Here is a 26279-nt window from a genome sequence, read left to right as displayed (position 1 = left end):
CCCAGCAATCTCCTCATCACCCAGAATCCTCCAGTGTATACTGTATAATCTCCCAGCAGTCTCCTCTCATCACCCAGAATCCTCCAGTGTATACTGTATAATCTCCCAGCAGTCACCTCTCATCACCCAGAATCCTCCAGTGTATACTGTATAATCTCCCAGCAGTCTCCTCTCATCTCCCAGAATCCTCCAGTGTATACTGTATAATCTCCCAGCAGTCTCCTCTCATCACCCAGAATCCTCCAGTGTATACTGTATAATCTCCCAGCAGTCACCTCCCATCACCCAGAATCCTCCAGTGTACACTGTATAATCTCCCAGCAGTCTCCTCTCATCACCCAGAATCCTCCAGTGTATACTGTATAATCTCCCAGCAGTCTCCTCTCATCACCCAGAATCCTCCAGTGTATACTGTATAATCTCCCAGCAGTCTCCTCTCATCTCCCAGAATCCTCCAGTGTATACTGTATAATCTCCCAGCAGTCTCCTCTCATCACCCAGAATCCTCCAGTGTATACTGTATAATCTCCCAGCAGTCTCATCACCCAGAATCCTCCAGTGTATACTGTATAATCTCCCAGCAGTCTCCTCTCATCATCCAGAATCCTCCAGTGTACACTGTATAATCTCCCAGCAGTCTCCTCTCCTCTCATCACCCAGAATCCTCCAGTGTATACTGTATAATCTCCCAGCAGTCTCCTCCCATCACCCAGAATCCTCCAGTGTATACTGTATAATCTCCCAGCAGTCTCCTCCCATCACCCAGAATCCTCCAGTGTATACTGTATAATCTCCCAGCAGTCTCCTCTCATCACCCAGATTCCTCCAGTGTACACTGTATAATCTCCCAGCAGTCTCCTCCCATCACCCAGAATCCTCCAGTGTATACTGTATAATCTCCCAGCAGTCTCCTCTCATCACCCAGAATCCTCCAGTGTATACTGTATAATCTCCCAGCAGTCTCCTCCCATCACCCAGAATCCTCCAGTGTATACTGTATAATCTCCCAGCAGTCTCCTCTCATCACCCAGAATCCTCCAGTGTATACTGTATAATCTCCCAGCAGTCTCCTCTCATCACCCAGAATCCTCCAGTGTATACTGTATAATCTCCCAGCAGTCTCCTCTCATCACCCAGAATCCTCCAGTGTATACTGTATAATCTCCCAGCAGTCTCCTCTCATCGCCCAGAATCCTCCAGTGTATACTGTATAATCTCCCAGCAGTCTCCTCTCATCGCCCAGAATCCTCCAGTGTATACTGTATAATCTCCCAGCAGTCTCCTCTCATCACCCAGAATCCTCCAGTGTACACTGTATAATCTCCCAGCAGTCTCCTCATCACCCAGAATCCTCCAGTGTATACTGTATAATCTCCCAGCAGTCTCCTCTCATCGCCCAGAATCCTCCAGTGTATACTGTATAATCTCCCAGCAGTCTCCTCATCACCCAGAATCCTCCAGTGTACACTGTATAATCTCCCAGCAGTCTCCTCTCATCACCCAGAATCCTCCAGTGTATACTGTATAATCTCCCAGCAGTCTCCTCATCACCCAGAATCCTCCAGTGTACACTGTATAATCTCCCAGCAGTCTCCTCTCATCACCCAGAATCCTCCAGTGTATACTGTATAATCTCCCAGCAGTCTCCTCCCATCACCCAGAATCCTCCAGTATATACTGTATAATCTCCCAGCAGTCTCCTCTCATCACCCAGAATCCTCCAGTGTACACTGTATAATCTCCCAGCAGTCTCCTCTCATCACCCAGAATCCTCCAGTATATACTGTATAATCTCCCAGCAGTCTCCTCATCACCCAGAATCCTCCAGTGCATACTGTATAATCTCCCAGCAGTCTCCGCTCATCACCCAGAATCCTCCAGTGCACACTGTATAATCTCCCAGCAGTCTCCTCTCATCACCCAGAATCCTCCAGTGTATACTGTATAATCTCCCAGCAGTCTCCTCATCACCCAGAATCCTCCAGTGTATACTGTATAATCTCCCAGCAGTCTCATCACCCAGAATCCTCCAGTGTATACTGTATAATCTCCCAGCAGTCTCCTCATCACCCAGAATCCTCCAGTGTATACTGTATAATCTCCCAGCAGTCTACTCTCATCACCCAGAATCCTCCAGTGTACACTGTATAATCTCCCAGCAGTCTCCTCTCATCACCCAGAATCCTCCAGTGTATACTGTATAATCTCCCAGCAGTCTCCTCTCATCACCCAGAATCCTCCAGTGTATACTGTATAATCTCCCAGCAGTCTCCTCTCATCACCCAGAATCCTCCAGTGTATACTGTATAATCTCCCAGCAATCTCCTCATCACCCAGAATCCTCCAGTGTATACTGTATAATCTCCCAGCAGTCTCCTCTCATCACCCAGAATCCTCCAGTGTATACTGTATAATCTCCCAGCAGTCACCTCTCATCACCCAGAATCCTCCAGTGTATACTGTATAATCTCCCAGCAGTCTCCTCTCATCTCCCAGAATCCTCCAGTGTATACTGTATAATCTCCCAGCAGTCTCCTCTCATCACCCAGAATCCTCCAGTGTACACTGTATAATCTCCCAGCAGTCTCCTCATCACCCAGAATCCTCCAGTGCACACTGTATAATCTCCCAGCAGTCTCCTCCCATCACCCAGAATCCTCCAGTGTATACTGTATAATCTCCCAGCAATCTCCTCATCACCCAGAATCCTCCAGTGTATACTGTATAATCTCCCAGCAGTCTCCTCTCATCACCCAGAATCCTCCAGTGTATACTGTATAATCTCCCAGCAGTCTCCTCTCATCACCCAGAATCCTCCAGTGTATACTGTATAATCTCCCAGCAGTCTCCTCTCATCACCCAGAATCCTCCAGTGTATACTGTATAATCTCCCAGCAGTCTCATCACCCAGAATCCTCCAGTGTATACTGTATAATCTCCCAGCAGTCTCCTCATCACCCAGAATCCTCCAGTGTATACTGTATAATCTCCCAGCAGTCTACTCTCATCACCCAGAATCCTCCAGTGTACACTGTATAATCTCCCAGCAGTCTCCTCTCATCACCCAGAATCCTCCAGTGTATACTGTATAATCTCCCAGCAGTCTCCTCTCATCACCCAGAATCCTCCAGTGTATACTGTATAATCTCCCAGCAGTCTCCTCTCATCACCCAGAATCCTCCAGTGTATACTGTATAATCTCCCAGCAATCTCCTCATCACCCAGAATCCTCCAGTGTATACTGTATAATCTCCCAGCAGTCTCCTCTCATCACCCAGAATCCTCCAGTGTATACTGTATAATCTCCCAGCAGTCACCTCTCATCACCCAGAATCCTCCAGTGTATACTGTATAATCTCCCAGCAGTCTCCTCTCATCTCCCAGAATCCTCCAGTGTATACTGTATAATCTCCCAGCAGTCTCCTCTCATCACCCAGAATCCTCCAGTGTATACTGTATAATCTCCCAGCAGTCTCCTCTCATCACCCAGAATCCTCCAGTGTACACTGTATAATCTCCCAGCAGTCTCCTCTCCTCTCATCACCCAGAATCCTCCAGTGTATACTGTATAATCTCCCAGCAGTCTCCTCTCATCACCCAGAATCCTCCAGTGTACACTGTATAATCTCCCAGCAGTCTCCTCTCATCACCCAGAATCCTCCAGTGTATACTGTATAATCTCCCAGCAGTCTCCTCCCATCACCCAGAATCCTCCAGTGTATACTGTATAATCTCCCAGCAGTCTCCTCATCACCCAGAATCCTCCAGTGTATACTGTATAATCTCCCAGCAGTCTCCTCTCATCACCCAGAATCCTCCAGTGTATACTGTATAATCTCCCAGCAGTCTCCTCTCATCACCCAGAATCCTCCAGTGTACACTGTATAATCTACCAGCAGTCTCCTCTCATCACCCAGAATCCTCCAGTGTATACTGTATAATCTCCCAGCAGTCACCTCTCATCACCCAGAATCCTCCAGTGTATACTGTATAATCTCCCAGCAGTCTCCTCTCATCACCCAGAATCCTCCAGTGTATACTGTGTAATCTCCCAGCAGTCTCCTATCATCACCCAGAATCCTCCAGTGTATACTGTATAATCTCCCAGCAGTCTCCTCATCACCCAGAATCCTCCAGTGTATACTGTATAATCTCCCAGCAGTCTCCTCTCATCACCCAGAATCCTCCAGTGTACACTGTATAATTTCCCAGCAGTCTCCTCTCATCACCCAGAATCCTCCAGTGTATACTGTATAATCTCCCAGCAGTCTCCTCTCATCACCCAGAATCCTCTAGTGTATACTGTATAATCTCCCAGCAGTCTCCTCTCTTCACCCAGGATCCTCCAGTGTATACTGTATAATCTCCCAGCAGTCTCCTCTCATCACCCAGAATCCTCCAGTGTATACTGTATAATCTCCCAGCAGTCACCTCTCATCACCCAGAATCCTCCAGTGTATACTGTATAATCTCCCAGCAGTCTCCTCTCTTCACCCAGGATCCTCCAGTGTACACTGTATAATCTCCCAGCAGTCTCCTCTCATCACCCAGAATCCTCCAGTGTATACTGTATAATCTCCCAGCAGTCTCCTCTCATCACCCAGAATCCTCTAGTGTATACTGTATAATCTCCCAGCAGTCTCCTCTCATCACCCAGGATCCTCCAGTGTACACTGTATAATCTCCCAGCAGTCTCCTCTCATCACCCAGAATCCTCCAGTGTATACTGTATAATCTCCCAGCAGTCTCCTCTCATCACCCAGAATCCTCTAGTGTATACTGTATAATCTCCCAGCAGTCTCCTCTCATCACCCAGAATCCTCCAGTGTACACTGTATAATCTCCCAGCAGTCTCCTCCCATCACCCAGAATCCTCCAGTGTACACTGTATAATCTCCCAGCAGTCTCCTCCCATCACCCAGAATCCTCCAGTGTACACTGTATAATCTCCCAGCAGTCTCCTCTCATCACCCAGAATCCTCTAGTATATACTGTATAATCTCCCAGCAGTCACCTCCCATCACCCAGAATCCTCCAGTGTACACTGTATAATCTCCCAGCAGTCTCCTCTCAGCACCCAGAATCCTCCAGTGTACACTGTATAATCTCCCAGCAGTCTCCTCTCATCACTCAGAATCCTCTAGTGTATACTGTATAATCTCCCAGCAGTCTCCTCTCATCACCCAGAATCCTCCAGTGTACACTGTATAATCTCCCAGCAGTCTCCTCTCCTCACCCAGAATCCTCCAGTGTATACTGTATAATCTCCCAGCAGTCTCCTCCCATCACCCAGAATCCTCCAGTGTATACTGTATAATCTCCCAGCAGTCTCCTCTCATCACCCAGAATCCTCCAGTGTATACTGTATAATCTCCCAGCAGTCTCCTCTCATCACCCAGAATCCTCCAGTGTACACTGTATAATCTCCCAGCAGTCTCCTCTCCTCTCATCACCCAGAATCCTCCAGTGTATACTGTATAATCTCCCAGCAGTCTACTCTCATCACCCAGAATCCTCCAGTGTACACTGTATAATCTCCCAGCAGTCTCCTCCCATCACCCAGAATCCTCCAGTGTATACTGTATAATCTCCCAGCAGTCTCCTATCATCACCCAGAATCCTCCAGTGTATACTGTGTAATCTCCAAGCAGTCTCCTCCCATCACCCAGAATCCTCCAGTGTACACTGTATAATCTCCCAGCAGTCTCCTCTCATCACCCAGAATCCTCCAGTGTATACTGTATAATCTCCCAGCAGTCTCATCACCCAGAATCCTCCAGTGTATACTGTATAATCTCCCAGCAGTCTACTCTCATCACCCAGAATCCTCCAGTGTACACTGTATAATCTCCCAGCAGTCTCCTCCCATCACCCAGAATCCTCCAGTGTATACTGTATAATCTCCCAGCAGTCTCCTATCATCACCCAGAATCCTCCAGTGTATACTGTGTAATCTCCCAGCAGTCTCCTCCCATCACCCAGAATCCTCCAGTGTACACTGTATAATCTCCCAGCAGTCTCCTCTCATCACCCAGAATCCTCCAGTGTATACTGTATAATCTCCCAGCAGTCTCATCACCCAGAATCCTCCAGTGTATCCTGTATAATCTCCCAGCAGTCTCCTCTCCTATCGCCCAGAATCCTCCAGTGTACACTGTATAATCTCCCAGCAGTCTCCTCTCATCACCCAGAATCCTCTAGTGTATACTGTATAATCTCCCAGCAGTCTCCTCTCAGCACCCAGAATCCTCCAGTGTACACTGTATAATCTCCCAGCAGTCTCCTCTCATCACCCAGAATCCTCCAGTGTACACTGTATAATCTCCCAGCAGTCTCCTCTCAGCACCCAGAATCCTCCAGTGTATACTGTATAATCTCCCAGCAGTCTCCTCCCATCACCCAGAATCCTCCAGTGTATACTGTATAATCTCCCAGCAGTCTCCTCTCATCACCCAGAATCCTCCAGTGTATACTGTATAATCTCCCAGCAGTCTCCTCTCATCACCCAGAATCCTCCAGTGTACACTGTATAATCTCCCAGCAGTCTCCTCTCCTCTCATCACCCAGAATCCTCCAGTGTATACTGTATAATCTCCCAGCAGTCTCCTCCCATCACCCAGAATCCTCCAGTGTACACTGTATAATCTCCCAGCAGTCTCCTCTCATCACCCAGAATCCTCCAGTGTATGCTGTATAATCTCCCAGCAGTCTCCTCTCATCTCCCAGAATCCTCCAGTGTATACTGTATAATCTCCCAGCAGTCACCTCTCATCACCCAGAATCCTCCAGTGTACACTGTATAATCTCCCAGCAGTCTCCTCTCATCACCCAGAATCCTCCAGTGTATACTGTATAATCTCCCAGCAGTCACCTCTCATCACCCAGAATCCTCCAGTGTATACTGTATAATCTCCCAGCAGTCTCCTCTCATCACCCAGAATCCTCCAGTGTATACTGTATAATCTCCCAGCAGTCTCCTCTCCTCTCATCACCCAGAATCCTCCAGTGTATACTGTATAATCTCCCAGCAGTCTCCTCTCATCACCCAGAATCCTCCAGTGTATACTGTATAATCTCCCAGCAATCTCCTCATCACCCAGAATCCTCCAGTGTATACTGTATAATCTCCCAGCAGTCTCCTCTCATCACCCAGAATCCTCCAGTGTATACTGTATAATCTCCCAGCAGTCTCCTCTCATCACCCAGAATCCTCCAGTGTATACTGTATAATCTCCCAGCAGTCACCTCTCATCACCCAGAATCCTCCAGTGTATACTGTATAATCTCCCAGCAGTCTCCTCTCATCTCCCAGAATCCTCCAGTGTATACTGTATAATCTCCCAGCAGTCTCCTCTCATCACCCAGAATCCTCCAGTGTATACTGTATAATCTCCCAGCAGTCACCTCCCATCACCCAGAATCCTCCAGTGTACACTGTATAATCTCCCAGCAGTCTCCTCTCATCACCCAGAATCCTCCAGTGTATACTGTATAATCTCCCAGCAGTCTCCTCTCATCACCCAGAATCCTCCAGTGTATACTGTATAATCTCCCAGCAGTCTCCTCTCATCTCCCAGAATCCTCCAGTGTATACTGTATAATCTCCCAGCAGTCTCCTCTCATCACCCAGAATCCTCCAGTGTATACTGTATAATCTCCCAGCAGTCTCATCACCCAGAATCCTCCAGTGTATACTGTATAATCTCCCAGCAGTCTCCTCTCATCATCCAGAATCCTCCAGTGTACACTGTATAATCTCCCAGCAGTCTCCTCTCATCACCCAGAATCCTCCAGTGTATACTGTATAATCTCCCAGCAGTCTCCTCCCATCACCCAGAATCCTCCAGTGTATACTGTATAATCTCCCAGCAGTCTCCTCCCATCACCCAGAATCCTCCAGTATATACTGTATAATCTCCCAGCAGTCTCCTCTCATCACCCAGAATCCTCCAGTGTATACTGTATAATCTCCCAGCAGTCTCCTCTCATCACCCAGAATCCTCCAGTGTACACTGTATAATCTCCCAGCAGTCACCTCTCATCACCCAGAATCCTCCAGTGTACACTGTATAATCTCCCAGCAGTCTCCTCTCATCCCCCAGAATCCTCCAGTGCCAGTGTATACTGTATAATCTCCCAGCAGTCTCCTCTCATCACCCAGAATCCTCCAGTGTATACTGTATAATCTCCCAGCAGTCTCCTCATCACCCAGAATCCTCCAGTGTATACTGTATAATCTCCCAGCAGTCTCCTCTCATCACCCAGAATCCTCCAGTGTATACTGTATAATCTCCCAGCAGTCTCCTCTCATCACCCAGAATCCTCCAGTGTATACTGTATAATCTCCCAGCAGTCTCCTCTCATCACCCAGAATCCTCCAGTGTATACTGTATAATCTCCCAGCAGTCTCCTCATCACCCAGAATCCTCCAGTGTATACTGTATAATCTCCCAGCAGTCTCCTCTCATCACCCAGAATCCTCCAGTGTATACTGTATAATCTCCCAGCAGTCTCCTCTCATCACCCAGAATCCTCCAGTGTATACTGTATAATCTCCCAGCAGTCACCTCTCATCACCCAGAATCCTCCAGTGTATACTGTATAATCTCCCAGCAGTCTCCTCTCATCACCCAGAATCCTCCAGTGTATACTGTATAATCTCCCAGCAGTCTCCTCTCATCACCCAGAATCCTCCAGTGTATACTGTATAATCTCCCAGCAGTCTCCTCTCATCACCCAGAATCCTCCAGTGTATACTGTATAATCTCCCAGCAGTCTCCTCCCATCACCCAGAATCCTCCAGTGTATACTGTATAATCTCCCAGCAGTCTCCTCTCATCACCCAGAATCCTCCAGTGTATACTGTATAATCTCCCAGCAGTCTCCTCTCATCACCCAGAATCCTCCAGTGTACACTGTATAATCTCCCAGCAGTCTCCTCATCACCCAGAATCCTCCAGTGTATACTGTATAATCTCCCAGCAGTCTCCTCCCATCACCCAGAATCCTCCAGTGTATACTGTATAATCTCCCAGCAGTCTCCTCTCATCACCCAGAATCCTCCAGTGTATACTGTATAATCTCCCAGCAGTCTCCTCTCATCACCCAGAATCCTCCAGTGTATACTGTATAATCTCCCAGCAGTCTCCTCCCATCACCCAGAATCCTCAAGTGTACACTGTATAATCTCCCAGCAGTCTCCTCCCATCACCCAGAATCCTCCAGTGTACACTGTATAATCTCCCAGCAGTCTCCTCTCATCACCCAGGATCCTCCAGTGTATACTGTATAATCTCCCAGCAGTCTCCTCTCATCACCCAGAATCCTCCAGTGTATACTGTATAATCTCCCAGCAGTCTCCTCTCATCACCCAGAATCCTCCAGTGTACACTGTATAATCTCCCAGCAGTCTCCTCCCATCACCCAGAATCCTCCAGTGTATACTGTATAATCTCCCAGCAGTCTCCTCTCATCACCCAGAATCCTCCAGTGTATACTGTATAATCTCCCAGCAGTCTCCTCTCATCACCCAGAATCCTCCAGTGTACACTGTATAATCTCCCAGCAGTCTCCTCTCAGCACCTAGAATCCTCCAGTGTATACTGTATAATCTCCCAGCAGTCTCCTCTCATCACCCAGAATCCTCCAGTGTATACTGTATAATCTCCCAGCAGTCTCCTCTCATCACCCAGAATCCTCCAGTGTACACTGTATAATCTCCCAGCAGTCTCCTCTCATCACCCAGAATCCTCCAGTGTACACTGTATAATCTCCCAGCAGTCTCCTCCCATCACCCAGAATCCTCCAGTGTACACTGTATAATCTCCCAGCAGTCTCCTCTCATCACCCAGAATCCTCCAGTGTATACTGTATAATCTCCCAGCAGTCTCCTCTCATCACCCAGAATCCTAAAGTGTATACTGTATAATCTCCCAGCAGTCTCCTCTCATCACCCAGAATCCTCTAGTGTATACTGTATAATCTCCCAGCAGTCTCCTCCCATCACCCAGAATCCTCCAGTGTACACTGTATAATCTCCCAGCAGTCTCCTCTCACCCAGAATCCTCCAGTGTATACTGTATAATCTCCCAGCAGTCTCCTCCCATCACCCAGAATCCTCCAGTGTATACTGTATAATCTCCCAGCAGTCTCCTCCAATCACCCAGAATCCTCCAGTGTACACTGTATAATCTCCCAGCAGCCTCCTCTCATCACCCAGAATCCTCCAGTGTACACTGTATAATCTCCCAGCAGTCTCCTCTCATCACCCAGAATCCTCCAGTGTATACTGTATAATCTCCCAGCAGTCTCCTCCCATCACCCAGAATCCTCCAGTGTATCCTGTATAATCTCCCAGCAGTCTCCTCTCATCACCCAGAATCCTCCAGTGTATACTGTATAATCTCCCAGCAGTCTCCTTTCATCACCCAGAATCCTCCAGTGTATCCTGTATAATCTCCCAGCAGTCTCCTCTCATCACCCAGAATCCTCCAGTGTATACTGTATAATCTCCCAGCAGTCTCCTCCCATCACCCAGAATCCTCCAGTGTATACTGTATAATCTCCCAGCAGTCTCCTCTCATCACCCAGAATCCTCCAGTGTATACTGTATAATCTCCCAGCAGTCTCCTCTCATCACCCAGAATCCTCCAGTGTACACTGTATAATCTCCCAGCAGTCTCCTCTCATCACCCAGAATCCTCCAGTGTACACTGTATAATCTCCCAGCAGTCTCCTCTCATCACCCAGAATCCTCCAGTGTATACTGTATAATCTCCCAGCAGTCTCCTTTCATCACCCAGAATCCTCCAGTGTATACTGTATAATCTCCCAGCAGTCTCCTTTCATCACCCAGAATCCTCCAGTGTACACTGTATAATCTCCCAGCAGTCTCCTTTCATCACCCAGAATCCTCCAGTGTACACTGTATAATCTCCCAACAGTCTCCTCCCATCACCCAGAATCCTCCAGTGTATACTGTATAATCTCCCAGCAGTCTCCTCCCATCACCCAGAATCCTCCAGTGTACACTGTATAATCTCCCAGCAGTCTCCTCTCATCACCCAGAATCCTCCAGTGTATACTGTATAATCTCCCAGCAGTCTCCTCTCACCCAGAATCCTCCAGTGTATACTGTATAATCTCCCAGCAGTCTCCTCTCATCACCCAGAATCCTCCAGTATATACTGTAGAATCTCCCAGCAGTCTCCTCTCATCACCCAGAATCCTCCAGTGTATACTGTATAATCTCCCAGCAGTCTCCTCTCATCACCCAGAATCCTCCAGTGTATACTGTATAATCTCCCAGCAGTCTCCTCTCATCACCCAGAATCCTCCAGTGTACACTGTATAATCTCCCAGCAGTCTCCTCTCATCACCCAGAATCCTCCAGTGTATACTGTATAATCTCCCAGCAGTCTCCTCTCCTCTCATCACCCAGAATCCTCCAGTATATACTGTATAATCTCCCAGCAGTCTCCTCTCATCACCCAGAATCCTCCAGTGTACACTGTATAATCTCCCAGCAGTCTCCTCTCCTCTCATCACCCAGAATCCTCCAGTGTATACTGTATAATCTCCCAGCAGTCTCCTCATCACCCAGAATCCTCCAGTGTATACTGTATAATCTCCCAGCAGTCTCCTCTCATCACCCAGAATCCTCCAGTGTATACTGTATAATCTCCCAGCAGTCTCCTCCCATCACCCAGAATCCTCCAGTGTATACTGTATAATCTCCCAGCAGTCTCCTCTCATCACCCAGAATCCTCCAGTGTATACTGTATAATCTCCCAGCAGTCTCCTCTCATCACCCAGAATCCTCCAGTGTATACTGTATAATCTCCCAGCAGTCTCCTCTCATCACCCAGAATCCTCCAGTGTATACTGTATAATCTCCCAGCAGTCTCCTCTCATCACCCAGAATCCTCCAGTGTATACTGTATAATCTCCCAGCAGTCTCCTCTCATCACCCAGAATCCTCCAGTGTATACTGTATAATCTCCCAGCAGTCTCCTCTCATCACCCAGAATCCTCCAGTGTATACTGTATAATCTCCCAGCAGTCACCTCTCATCACCCAGAATCCTCCAGTGTACACTGTATAATCTCCCAGCAGCCTCCTCTCATCACCCAGAATCCTCCAGTGTATACTGTATAATCTCCCAGCAGTCTCATCTCATCACCCAGAATCCTCCAGTGTATACTGTATTATCTCCCAGCAGTCTCCTCATCACCCAGAATCCTCCAGTGTAATCTCCCAGCAGTCTCCTCTCATCACCCAGAATCCTCCAGTGTATACTGTATAATCTCCCAGCAGCCTCCTCTCATCACCCAGAATCCTCCAGTGTATACTGTATAATCTCCCAGCAGTCTCCTCTCATCACCCAGAATCCTCCAGTGTATACTGTATAATCTCCCAGCAGTCTCCTCTCATCACCCAGAATCCTCCAGTGTATACTGTATAATCTCCCAGCAGTCTCCTCTCATCACCCAGAATCCTCCAGTGTATACTGTATAATCTCCCAGCAGTCTCCTCTCATCCCCCAGAATCCTCCAGTGTATAATGTATAATCTCCCAGCAGTCTCCTTCCATCACCCAGAATCCTCCAGTGTATACTGTATAATCTCCCAGCAGTCTCCTCTCATCACCCAGAATCCTCCAGTGTATACTGTATAATCTCCCAGCAGTCTCCTCTCCTATCGCCCAGAATCCTCCAGTGTACACTGTATAATCTCCCAGCAGTCTCCTCTCCTATCGCCCAGAATCCTCCAGTGTACACTGTATAATCTCCCAGCAGTCTCCTCTCATCACCCAGAATCCTCCAGTGTATACTGTATAATCTCCCAGCAGTCTCCTCTCATCACCCAGAATCCCCCAGTGTACACTGTATAATCTCCCAGCAGTCTCCTCTCATCTCCCAGAATCCTCCAGTGTACACTGTATAATCTCCCAGCAGTCACCTCTCATCACCCAGAATCCTCCAGTGTATACTGTATAATCTCCCAGCAGTCTCCTCTCATCACCCAGAATCCTCCAGTGTATACTGTATAATCTCCCAGCAGTCTCCTCTCATCACCCAGAATCCCCCAGTGTAATCTCCCAGCAGTCTCCTCTCGTCACCCAGAATCCCCCAGTGTACAATGTATAATCTCCCAGCAGTCACCTCTCATCACCCAGAATCCTCCAGTGTACACTGTATAATCTCCCAGCAGTCTCCTCTCATCTCCCAGAATCCTCCAGTGTACACTGTATAATCTCCCAGCAGTCACCTCTCATCACCCAGAATCCCCCAGTGTACAATGTATAATCTCCCAGCAGTCACCTCTCATCACCCAGAATCCTCCAGTGTATACTGTATAATCTCCCAGCAGTCTCCTCTCATCTCCCAGAATCCTCCAGTGTACACTGTATAATCTCCCAGCAGTCTCCTCTCATCACCCAGAATCCCCCAGTGTACACTGTATAATCTCCCAGCAGTCTCCTCTCATCTCCCAGAATCCTCCAGTGTACACTGTATAATCTCCCAGCAGTCACCTCTCATCACCCAGAATCCTCCAGTGTATACTGTATAATCTCCCAGCAGTCTCCTCTCATCTCCCAGAATCCTCCAGTGTACACTGTATAATCTCCCAGCAGTCTCCTCTCATCACCCAGAATCCCCCAGTGTACACTGTATAATCTCCCAGCAGTCTCCTCTCATCTCCCAGAATCCTCCAGTGTACACTGTATAATCTCCCAGCAGTCACCTCTCATCACCCAGAATCCTCCAGTGTATACTGTATAATCTCCCAGCAGTCTCCTCTCATCACCCAGAATCCTCCAGTGTATACTGTATAATCTCCCAGCAGTCTCCTCTCATCACCCAGAATCCCCCAGTGTACACTGAATAATCTCCCAGCAGTCTCCTCTCATCTCCCAGAATCCTCCAGTGTACACTGTATAATCTCCCAGCAGTCACCTCTCATCACCCAGAATCCTCCAGTGTATACTGTATAATCTCCCAGCAGTCTCCTCTCATCACCCAGAATCCCCCAGTGTATACTGTATAATCTCCCAGCAGTCTCCTCTCATCACCCAGAATCCCCCAGTGTACACTGTATAATCTCCCAGCAGTCTCCTCCCATCACCCAGAATCCTCCAGTGTACACTGTATAATCTCCCAGCAGTCACCTCTCATCACCCAGAATCCTCCAGTGTATACTGTATAATCTCCCAGCAGTCTCCTCTCATCACCCAGAATCCTCCAGTGTATACTGTATAATCTCCCAGCAGTCTCCTCCCATCACCCAGAATCCTCCAGTGTATACTGTATAATCTCCCAGCAGTCTCCTATCATCACCCAGAATCCTCCAGTGTATACTGTGTAATCTCCAAGCAGTCTCCTATCATCACCCAGAATCCTCCAGTGTATACTGTGTAATCTCCAAGCAGTCTCCTCCCATCACCCAGAATCCTCCAGTGTACACTGTATAATCTCCCAGCAGTCTCCTCTCATCACCCAGAATCCTCCAGTGTATACTGTATAATCTCCCAGCAGTCTCCTCTCATCACCCAGAATCCTCCAGTGTATACTGTATAATCTCCCAGCAGTCTCCTCTCATCACCCAGAATCCTCCAGTGTATACTGTATAATCTCCCAGCAGTCTCCTCTCATCACCCAGAATCCTCCAGTGTATACTGTATAATCTCCCAGCAGTCTCCTCCCATCACCCAGAATCCCCCAGTGTATACTGTATAATCTCCCAGCAGTCTCCTCTCATCACCCAGAATCCTCCAGTGTATACTGTATAATCTCCCAGCAGTCTCCTCCCATCACCCAGAATCCTCCAGTGTACACTGTATAATCTCCCAGCAGTCTCCTCTCATCACCCAGAATCCCCCAGTGTACAATGTATAATCTCCCAGCAGTCACCTCTCATCACCCAGAATCCTCCAGTGTATACTGTATAATCTCCCAGCAGTCTCCTCTCATCTCCCAGAATCCTCCAGTGTACACTGTATAATCTCCCAGCAGTCTCCTCTCATCACCCAGAATCCCCCAGTGTACACTGTATAATCTCCCAGCAGTCTCCTCTCATCTCCCAGAATCCTCCAGTGTACACTGTATAATCTCCCAGCAGTCACCTCTCATCACCCAGAATCCTCCAGTGTATACTGTATAATCTCCCAGCAGTCTCCTCTCATCACCCAGAATCCTCCAGTGTATACTGTATAATCTCCCAGCAGTCTCCTCTCATCACCCAGAATCCCCCAGTGTACACTGTATAATCTCCCAGCAGTCTCCTCTCATCTCCCAGAATCCTCCAGTGTACACTGTATAATCTCCCAGCAGTCACCTCTCATCACCCAGAATCCTCCAGTGTACACTGTATAATCTCCCAGCAGTCTCCTCTCATCTCCCAGAATCCTCCAGTGTACACTGTATAATCTCCCAGCAGTCTCCTCTCATCACCCAGAATCCTCCAGTGTATACTGTGTAATCTCCCAGCAGTCTCCTCTCATCACCCAGAATCCCCCAGTGTATACTGTATAATCTCCCAACAGTCTCCTCCCATCACCCAGAATCCTCCAGTGTACACTGTATAATCTCCCAGCAGTCTCCTCTCATCACCCAGAATCCTCCAGTGTATACTGTATAATCTCCCAACAGTCTCCTCCCATCACCCAGAATCCTCCAGTGTACACTGTATAATCTCCCAGCAGTCTCCTCCAATCACCCAGAATCCTCCAGTGTACACTGTATAATCTCCCAGCAGTCTCCTCTCATCACCCAGAATCCCCCAGTGTATACTGTATAATCTCCCAGCAGTCTCCTCTCATCACCCAGAATCCTCCAGTGTACACTGTATAATCTCCCAGCAGTCTCCTCTCATCACCCAGAATCCTCCAGTGTATACTGTATAATCTCCCAGCAGTCTCCTCCCATCACCCAGAATCCTCCAGTGTATACTGTATAATCTCCCAGCAGTCTCCTCTCCTCTCATCACCCAGAATCCTCCAGGGTATACTGTATAATCTCCCAGCAGTCTCCTCTCATCACCCAGAATCCCCCAGTGTATACTGTATAATCTCCCAGCAGTCTCCTCTCATCACCCAGAATCCTCCAGTGTATACTGTATAATCTCCTAGCAGTCTCCTCTCATCACCCAGAATCCTCCAGTGTATACTGTATAATCTCCCAGCAGTCTCCTCTCATCACCCAGAATCCTCCAGTGTACACTGTATAATCTCCCAGCAGTCTCCTCTCCTCTCATCACCCAGAATCCTCCAGGGTATACTGTATAATCTCCCAGCAGTCTCCTCTCATCACCCAGAATCCTCCAGGGTATACTGTATAATCTCCCAGCAGTCTCCTCCCATCACCCAGAATCCTCCAGTGTATACTGTATAATCTCCCAGCAGTCTCATCACCCAGAATCCTCCAGTGTATACTGTATAATCTCCCAGCAGTCTCCTCTCATCACCCAGAATCCCCCAGTGTATACTGTATAATCTCCCAGCAGTCTCCTCTCATCACCCAGAATCCTCCAGTGTATACTGTATAATCTCCTAGCAGTCTCCTCTCATCACCCAGAATCCCCCAGTGTATACTGTATAATCTCCCAGCAGTCTCCTCCCATCACCCAGAATCCTCCAGTGTATACTGTATAATCTCCCAGCAGTCTCCTCTCCTCTCATCACCCAGAATCCTCCAGGGTATACTGTATAATCTCCCAGCAGTCTCCTCTCATCACCCAGAATCCCCCAGTGTATACTGTATAATCTCCCAGCAGTCTCCTCTCATCACCCAGAATCCTCCAGTGTATACTGTATAATCTCCCAGCAGTCTCCTCTCATCACCCAGAATCCTCCAGGGTATACTGTATAATCTCCCAGCAGTCTCCTCTCATCACCCAGAATCCTCCAGTGTACACTGTATAATCTCCCAGCAGTCTCCTCCCATCACCCAGAATCCTCCAGTGTATACTGTATAATCTCCCAGCAGTCTCCTCTCCTCTCATCACCCAGAATCCTCCAGTGTATACTGTATACTCTCCCAGCAGTCTCCTCTCATCACCCAGAATCCTCCAGGGTATACTGTATAATCTCCCAGCAGTCTCCTCTCATCACCCAGAATCCTCCAGTGTATACTGTATAATCTCCCAGCAGTCTCCTCATCACCCAGAATCCCCCAGTGTACACTGTATAATCTCCCAGCAGTCTCCTCTCATCACCCAGAATCCCCCAGTGTACACTGTATAATCTCCCAGCAGTCTCCTCATCACCCAGAATCCCCCAGTGTACACTGTATAATCTCCCAGCAGTCTCCTCTCATCACCCAGAATCCTCCAGTGTATACTGTATAATCTCCCAGCAGCCTCCTCTCATCACCCAGAATCCTCCAGTGTACACTGTATAATCTCCCAGCAGTCTCCTCTCATCACCCAGAATCCTCCAGTGTATACTGTATAATCTCCCAGCAGTCTCCTCTCATCACCCAGAATCCTCCAGTGTATACTGTATAATCTCCCAGCAGTCTCCTCTCATCCCCCAGAATCCTCCAGTGTATACTGTATAATCTCCCAGCAGTCTCCTCATCACCCAGAATCCTCCAGTGTATACTGTATAATCTCCCAGCAGTCTCCTCTCATCCCCCAGAATCCTCCAGTGTATACTGTATAATCTCCCAGCAGTCTCCTCTCATCACCCAGAATCCTCCAGTGTATACTGTATAATCTCCCAGCAGTCTCCTCTCATCACCCAGAATCCCCCAGTGTATACTGTATAATCTCCCAGCAGTCTCCTCTCATCACCCAGAATCCCCCAGTGTACACTGTATAATCTCCCAGCAGTCTCCTCCCATCACCCAGAATCCTCCAGTGTACACTGTATAATCTCCCAGCAGTCACCTCTCATCACCCAGAATCCTCCAGTGTATACTGTATAATCTCCCAGCAGTCTCCTCTCATCACCCAGAATCCTCCAGTGTATACTGTATAATCTCCCAGCAGTCTCCTCCCATCACCCAGAATCCTCCAGTGTATACTGTATAATCTCCCAGCAGTCTCCTATCATCACCCAGAATCCTCCAGTGTATACTGTGTAATCTCCAAGCAGTCTCCTATCATCACCCAGAATCCTCCAGTGTATACTGTGTAATCTCCAAGCAGTCTCCTCCCATCACCCAGAATCCTCCAGTGTACACTGTATAATCTCCCAGCAGTCTCCTCTCATCACCCAGAATCCTCCAGTGTATACTGTATAATCTCCCAGCAGTCTCCTCTCATCACCCAGAATCCTCCAGTGTATACTGTATAATCTCCCAGCAGTCTCCTCTCATCACCCAGAATCCTCCAGTGTATACTGTATAATCTCCCAGCAGTCTCCTCTCATCACCCAGAATCCTCCAGTGTATACTGTATAATCTCCCAGCAGTCTCCTCCCATCACCCAGAATCCCCCAGTGTATACTGTATAATCTCCCAGCAGTCTCCTCTCATCACCCAGAATCCTCCAGTGTATACTGTATAATCTCCCAGCAGTCTCCTCCCATCACCCAGAATCCTCCAGTGTACACTGTATAATCTCCCAGCAGTCTCCTCTCATCACCCAGAATCCCCCAGTGTACAATGTATAATCTCCCAGCAGTCACCTCTCATCACCCAGAATCCTCCAGTGTATACTGTATAATCTCCCAGCAGTCTCCTCTCATCTCCCAGAATCCTCCAGTGTACACTGTATAATCTCCCAGCAGTCTCCTCTCATCACCCAGAATCCCCCAGTGTACACTGTATAATCTCCCAGCAGTCTCCTCTCATCTCCCAGAATCCTCCAGTGTACACTGTATAATCTCCCAGCAGTCACCTCTCATCACCCAGAATCCTCCAGTGTATACTGTATAATCTCCCAGCAGTCTCCTCTCATCACCCAGAATCCTCCAGTGTATACTGTATAATCTCCCAGCAGTCTCCTCTCATCACCCAGAATCCCCCAGTGTACACTGTATAATCTCCCAGCAGTCTCCTCTCATCTCCCAGAATCCTCCAGTGTACACTGTATAATCTCCCAGCAGTCACCTCTCATCACCCAGAATCCTCCAGTGTACACTGTATAATCTCCCAGCAGTCTCCTCTCATCTCCCAGAATCCTCCAGTGTACACTGTATAATCTCCCAGCAGTCTCCTCTCATCACCCAGAATCCTCCAGTGTATACTGTGTAATCTCCCAGCAGTCTCCTCTCATCACCCAGAATCCCCCAGTGTATACTGTATAATCTCCCAACAGTCTCCTCCCATCACCCAGAATCCTCCAGTGTACACTGTATAATCTCCCAGCAGTCTCCTCTCATCACCCAGAATCCTCCAGTGTATACTGTATAATCTCCCAACAGTCTCCTCCCATCACCCAGAATCCTCCAGTGTACACTGTATAATCTCCCAGCAGTCTCCTCCAATCACCCAGAATCCTCCAGTGTACACTGTATAATCTCCCAGCAGTCTCCTCTCATCACCCAGAATCCCCCAGTGTATACTGTATAATCTCCCAGCAGTCTCCTCTCATCACCCAGAATCCTCCAGTGTACACTGTATAATCTCCCAGCAGTCTCCTCTCATCACCCAGAATCCTCCAGTGTATACTGTATAATCTCCCAGCAGTCTCCTCCCATCACCCAGAATCCTCCAGTGTATACTGTATAATCTCCCAGCAGTCTCCTCTCCTCTCATCACCCAGAATCCTCCAGGGTATACTGTATAATCTCCCAGCAGTCTCCTCTCATCACCCAGAATCCCCCAGTGTATACTGTATAATCTCCCAGCAGTCTCCTCTCATCACCCAGAATCCTCCAGTGTATACTGTATAATCTCCTAGCAGTCTCCTCTCATCACCCAGAATCCTCCAGTGTATACTGTATAATCTCCCAGCAGTCTCCTCTCATCACCCAGAATCCTCCAGTGTACACTGTATAATCTCCCAGCAGTCTCCTCTCCTCTCATCACCCAGAATCCTCCAGGGTATACTGTATAATCTCCCAGCAGTCTCCTCTCATCACCCAGAATCCTCCAGGGTATACTGTATAATCTCCCAGCAGTCTCCTCCCATCACCCAGAATCCTCCAGTGTATACTGTATAATCTCCCAGCAGTCTCATCACCCAGAATCCTCCAGTGTATACTGTATAATCTCCCAGCAGTCTCCTCTCATCACCCAGAATCCCCCAGTGTATACTGTATAATCTCCCAGCAGTCTCCTCTCATCACCCAGAATCCTCCAGTGTATACTGTATAATCTCCTAGCAGTCTCCTCTCATCACCCAGAATCCCCCAGTGTATACTGTATAATCTCCCAGCAGTCTCCTCCCATCACCCAGAATCCTCCAGTGTATACTGTATAATCTCCCAGCAGTCTCCTCTCCTCTCATCACCCAGAATCCTCCAGGGTATACTGTATAATCTCCCAGCAGTCTCCTCTCATCACCCAGAATCCCCCAGTGTATACTGTATAATCTCCCAGCAGTCTCCTCTCATCACCCAGAATCCTCCAGTGTATACTGTATAATCTCCCAGCAGTCTCCTCTCATCACCCAGAATCCTCCAGGGTATACTGTATAATCTCCCAGCAGTCTCCTCTCATCACCCAGAATCCTCCAGTGTACACTGTATAATCTCCCAGCAGTCTCCTCCCATCACCCAGAATCCTCCAGTGTATACTGTATAATCTCCCAGCAGTCTCCTCTCCTCTCATCACCCAGAATCCTCCAGTGTATACTGTATACTCTCCCAGCAGTCTCCTCTCATCACCCAGAATCCTCCAGGGTATACTGTATAATCTCCCAGCAGTCTCCTCTCATCACCCAGAATCCTCCAGTGTATACTGTATAATCTCCCAGCAGTCTCCTCATCACCCAGAATCCCCCAGTGTACACTGTATAATCTCCCAGCAGTCTCCTCTCATCACCCAGAATCCCCCAGTGTACACTGTATAATCTCCCAGCAGTCTCCTCATCACCCAGAATCCCCCAGTGTACACTGTATAATCTCCCAGCAGTCTCCTCTCATCACCCAGAATCCTCCAGTGTATACTGTATAATCTCCCAGCAGCCTCCTCTCATCACCCAGAATCCTCCAGTGTACACTGTATAATCTCCCAGCAGTCTCCTCTCATCACCCAGAATCCTCCAGTGTATACTGTATAATCTCCCAGCAGTCTCCTCTCATCACCCAGAATCCTCCAGTGTATACTGTATAATCTCCCAGCAGTCTCCTCTCATCCCCCAGAATCCTCCAGTGTATACTGTATAATCTCCCAGCAGTCTCCTCATCACCCAGAATCCTCCAGTGTATACTGTATAATCTCCCAGCAGTCTCCTCTCATCCCCCAGAATCCTCCAGTGTATACTGTATAATCTCCCAGCAGTCTCCTCTCATCACCCAGAATCCTCCAGTGTACACTGTATAATCTCCCAGCAGTCTCCTCTCATCACCCAGAATCCTCCAGTGTACACTGTATAATCTCCCAGCAGTCTCCTCTCATCACCCAGAATCCTCCAGTGTACACTGTATAATCTCCCAGCAGTCTCCTCTCATCACCCAGAATCCTCCAGGGTATACTGTATAATCTCCCAGCAGTCTCCTCTCATCACCCAGAATCCTCCAGTGTACACTGTATAATCTCCCAGCAGTCTCCTCATCACCCAGAATCCCCCAGTGTACACTGTATGATCTCCCAGCAGTCTCCTCTCATCACCCAGAATCCTCCAGTGTACACTGTATTATCTCCCAGCAGTCTCCTCTCATCACCCAGAATCCTCCAGTGTACACTGTATTATCTCCCAGCAGTCTCCTCTCCTCTCATCACCCAGAATCCTCCAGTGTATACTGTATAATCTCCCAGCAGTCTCCTCTCATCACCCAGAATCCTCCAGGGTATACTGTATAATCTCCCAGCAGTCTCCTCTCATCACCCAGAATCCTCCAGTGTATACTGTATAATCTCCCAGCAGTCTCCTCATCACCCAGAATCCTCCAGTGTATACTGTATAATCTCCCAGCAGTCTCCTCTCATCACCCAGAATCCTCCAGTGTATACTGTATAATCTCCCAGCAGTCTCCTCTCATCACCCAGAATCCTCCAGTGTACACTGTATAATCTCCCAGCAGTCTCCTCTCATCACCCAGAATCCCCCAGTGTATACTGTATAATCTCCCAGCAGTCTCCTCCCATCACCCAGAATCCTCCAGTGTACACTGTATAATCTCCCAGCAGTCTCCTCTCATCACCCAGAATCCCCCAGTGTACACTGTATAATCTCCCAGCAGTCACCTCTCTTCACCCAGAATCCTCCAGTGTATACTGTATAATCTCCCAGCAGTCTCCTCTCATCACCCAGAATCCCCCAGTGTACACTGTATAATCTCCCAGCAGTCACCTCTCTTCACCCAGAATCCTCCAGTGTATACTGTATAATCTCCCAGCAGTCACCTCTCATCACCCAGAATCCTCCAGTGTATACTGTATAATCTCCCAGCAGTCTCCTCTCATCTCCCAGAATCCTCCAGTGTACACTGTATAATCTCCCAGCAGTCTCCTCTCATCACCCAGAATCCTCCAGTGTATACTGTATAATCTCCCAGCAGTCTCCTCTCATCACCCAGAATCCTCCAGTGTATACTGTATAATCTCCCAGCAGTCTCCTCTCATCACCCAGAATCCTCCAGTGTATACTGTATAATCTCCCAGCAGTCTCCTCTCATCACCCAGAATCCTCCAGTGTATACTGTATAATCTCCCAGCAGTCTCCTCTCATCACCCAGAATCCTCCAGTGTATACTGTATAATCTCCCAGCAGTCTCCTCTCATCACCCAGAATCCTCCAGTGTATACTGTATAATCTCCCAGCAGTCTCCTCCCATCACCCAGAATCCTCCAGTGTACACTGTATAATCTCCCAGCAGTCTCCTCCCATCACCCAGAATCCTCCAGTGTACACTGTATAATCTCCCAGCAGTCTCCTCTCATCACCCAGAATCCCCCAGTGTACAATGTATAATCTCCCAGCAGTCACCTCTCATCACCCAGAATCCTTCAGTGTACACTGTATAATCTCCCAGCAGTCTCCTCTCATCACCCAGAATCCTCCAGTGTACACTGTATAATCTCCCAGCAGTCTCCTCTCATCACCCAGAATCCTCCAGTGTACACTGTATAATCTCCCAGCAGTCTCCTCCCATCACCCAGAATCCTCCAGTGTACACTGTATAATCTCCCAGCAGTCTCCTCTCATCTCCCAGAATCCTTCAGTGTACACTGTATAATCTCCCAGCAGTCTCCTCTCATCACCCAGAATCCTCCAGTGTATACTGTATAATCTCCCAGCAGCCTCCTCTCATCACCCAGAATCCTCCAGTGTATACTGTATAATCTCCCAGCAGTCTCCTCCCATCACCCAGAATCCTCCAGTGTACACTGTATAATCTCCCAGCAGTCTCCTCTCATCTCCCAGAATCCTCCAGTGTATACTGTATAATCTCCCAGCAGTCTCCTCTCATCACCCAGAATCCTCCAGTGTACACTGTATAATCTCCCAGCAGTCTCCTCTCATCTCCCAGAATCCTCCAGTGTACACTGTATAATCTCCCAGCAGTCACCTCTCATCACCCAGAATCCTCCAGTGTACACTGTATAATCTCCCAGCAGTCTCCTCACCACCCAGAATCCCCCAGTGTACACTGTATGATCTCCCAGCAGTCTCCTCTCATCACCCAGAATCCTCCAGTGTACACTGTATAATCTCCCAGCAGTCTCCTCTCATCCCCCAGAATCCTCCAGTGTATACTGTATAATCTCCCAGCAGTCTCCTCATCACCCAGAATCCTCCAGTGTATACTGTATAATCTCCCAGCAGTCTCCTCTCATCACCCAGAATCCTCCAGTGTACACTGTATAATCTCCCAGCAGTCTCCTCTCATCACCCAGAATCCTCCAGTGTATACTGTATAATCTCCCAGCAGTCTCCTCTCATCGCCCAGGATCCTCCAGTGTACACTGTATAATCTCCCAGCAGTCTCCTCTCATCACCCAGAATCCTCCAGTGTATACTGTATAATCTCCCAGCAGTCTCCTCATCACCCAGAATCCTCCAGTGTACACTGTATAATCTCCCAGCAGTCTCCTCTCATCACCCAGAATCCTCCAGTGTATACTGTATAATCTCCCAGCAGTCTCCTCATCACCCAGAATCCTCCAGTGTACACTGTATAATCTCCCAGCAGTCTCCTCTCATCACCCAGAATCCTCCAGTGTATACTGTATAATCTCCCAGCAGTCTCCTCTCATCACCCAGAATCCTCCAGTGTATACTGTATAATCTCCCAGCAGTCTCCTCTCATCACCCAGAATCCTCCAGTGTATACTGTATAATCTCCCAGCAGTCTCCTCTCATCACCCAGAATCCTCCAGTGTATACTGTATAATCTCCCAGCAGTCACCTCTCATCACCCAGAATCCTCTAGTGTATACTGTATAATCTCCCAGCAGTCACCTCTCATCACCCAGAATCCTCCAGTGTATACTGTAGAATCTCCCAGCAATCTCCTCTCATCACCCAGAATCCTCCAGTGTATACTGTATAATCTCCCAGCAGTCTCCTCTCATCACCCAGAATCCTCCAGTGTATACTGTATAATCTCCCAGCAGTCTCCTCTCATCACCCAGAATCCTCCAGTATACTGTATAATCTCCCAGCAGCTTACTCTCATCACCCAGAATCCTCCAGTGTATACTGTATAATCTCCCAGCAGTCTCCTCTCATCACCCAGAATCCTCCAGTGTACACTGTATAATCTCCCAGCAGTCTCCTCTCATCACCCAGAATCCTCCAGTGTATACTGTATAATCTCCCAGCAGTCACCTCTCATCACCCAGAATCCTCCAGTGTACACTGTATAATCTCCCAGCAATCTCCTCTCATCACCCAGAATCCTCCAGTGTATACTGTATAATCTCCCAGCAATCTCCTCTCATCACCCAGAATCCTCCAGTGTATACTGTATAATCTCCCAGCAGTCTCCTCTCATCACCCAGAATCCTCCAGTGTATACTGTATAATCTCCCAGCAGCTTACTCTCATCACCCAGAATCCTCCAGTGTATACTGTATAATCTCCCAGCAGTCTCCTCTCATCACCCAGAATCCTCCAGTGTACACTGTATAATCTCCCAGCAGTCTCCTCTCATCTCCCAGAATCCTCCAGTGTATACTGTATAATCTCCCAGCAGTCTCCTCTCATCACCCAGAATCCTCCAGTGTACACTGTATAATCTCCCAGCAGTCTCCTCTCATCTCCCAGAATCCTCCAGTGTATACTGTATAATCTCCCAGCAGTCTCCTCTCATCACCCAGAATCCTCCAGTGTACACTGTATAATCTCCCAGCAGTCTCCTCTCCTTACCCAGAATCCTCCAGTGTATACTGTATAATCTCCCAGCAGTCTCCTCTCATCACCCAGAATCCTCCAGTGTATACTGTATAATCTCCCAGCAGTCTCCTCTCATCTCCCAGAATCCTCCAGTGTACACTGTATAATCTCCCAGCAGTCTCCTCTCATCACCCAGAATCCTCCAGTGTATACTGTATAATCTCCCAGCAGTCTCCTCTCATCACCCAGAATCCTCCAGTGTACACTGTATAATCTCCCAGCAGTCTCCTCTCATCACCCAGAATCCTCCAGTGTATACTGTATAATCTCCCAGCAGCCTCTTCTCATCACCCAGAATCCTCCACTGTATACTGTATAATCTCCCAGCAGTCTCCTCTCATCACCCAGAATCCTCCAGTGTACACTGTATAATCTCCCAGCAGTCTCCTCATCACCCAGAATCCTCCAGTGTATACTGTATAATCTCCCAGCAGTCTCCTCTCATCCCCCAGAATCCTCCAGTGTACACTGTATAATCTCCCAGCAGCCTCCTCTCATCACCCAGAATCCTCCAGTGTATACTGTAGAATCTCCCAGCAGCCTCTTCTCATCACCCAGAATCCTCCAGTGTATACTGTATAATCTCCCAGCAGTCTCCTCTCATCACCCAGAATCCTCCAGTGTATACTGTAGAATCTCCCAGCAGCCTCTTCTCATCACCCAGAATCCTCCACTGTATACTGTATAATCTCCCAGCAGTCTCCTCTCATCACCCAGAATCCTCCAGTGTATACTGTATAATCTCCCAGCAGTCTCCTCATCACCCAGAATCCTCCAGTGTATACTGTATAATCTCCCAGCAGTCTCCTCTCATCCCCCAGAATCCTC

The 26279-nt window shown here is 48.2% G+C and overlaps 1 protein-coding gene across 1 annotated transcript in view; it reads right to left on the bottom strand.

Moving 5' to 3' along the window:
• The window catches only part of LOC138671454 (zinc finger protein 773-like), a 114541-nt gene that overhangs the window by 71826 nt on the left and 16436 nt on the right, over positions 1–26279 (bottom strand). The gene's annotated exons all lie outside the window — the stretch shown is intronic.

This window comes from Ranitomeya imitator, chromosome 3 (genome assembly GCF_032444005.1).
Source record: "Ranitomeya imitator isolate aRanImi1 chromosome 3, aRanImi1.pri, whole genome shotgun sequence".
NCBI lineage: Eukaryota > Metazoa > Chordata > Amphibia > Anura > Dendrobatidae > Ranitomeya > Ranitomeya imitator.
The sequence above is the reverse complement of the archived record's forward strand: the minus strand, read 5'-3'. Positions and strand labels throughout refer to the sequence as shown.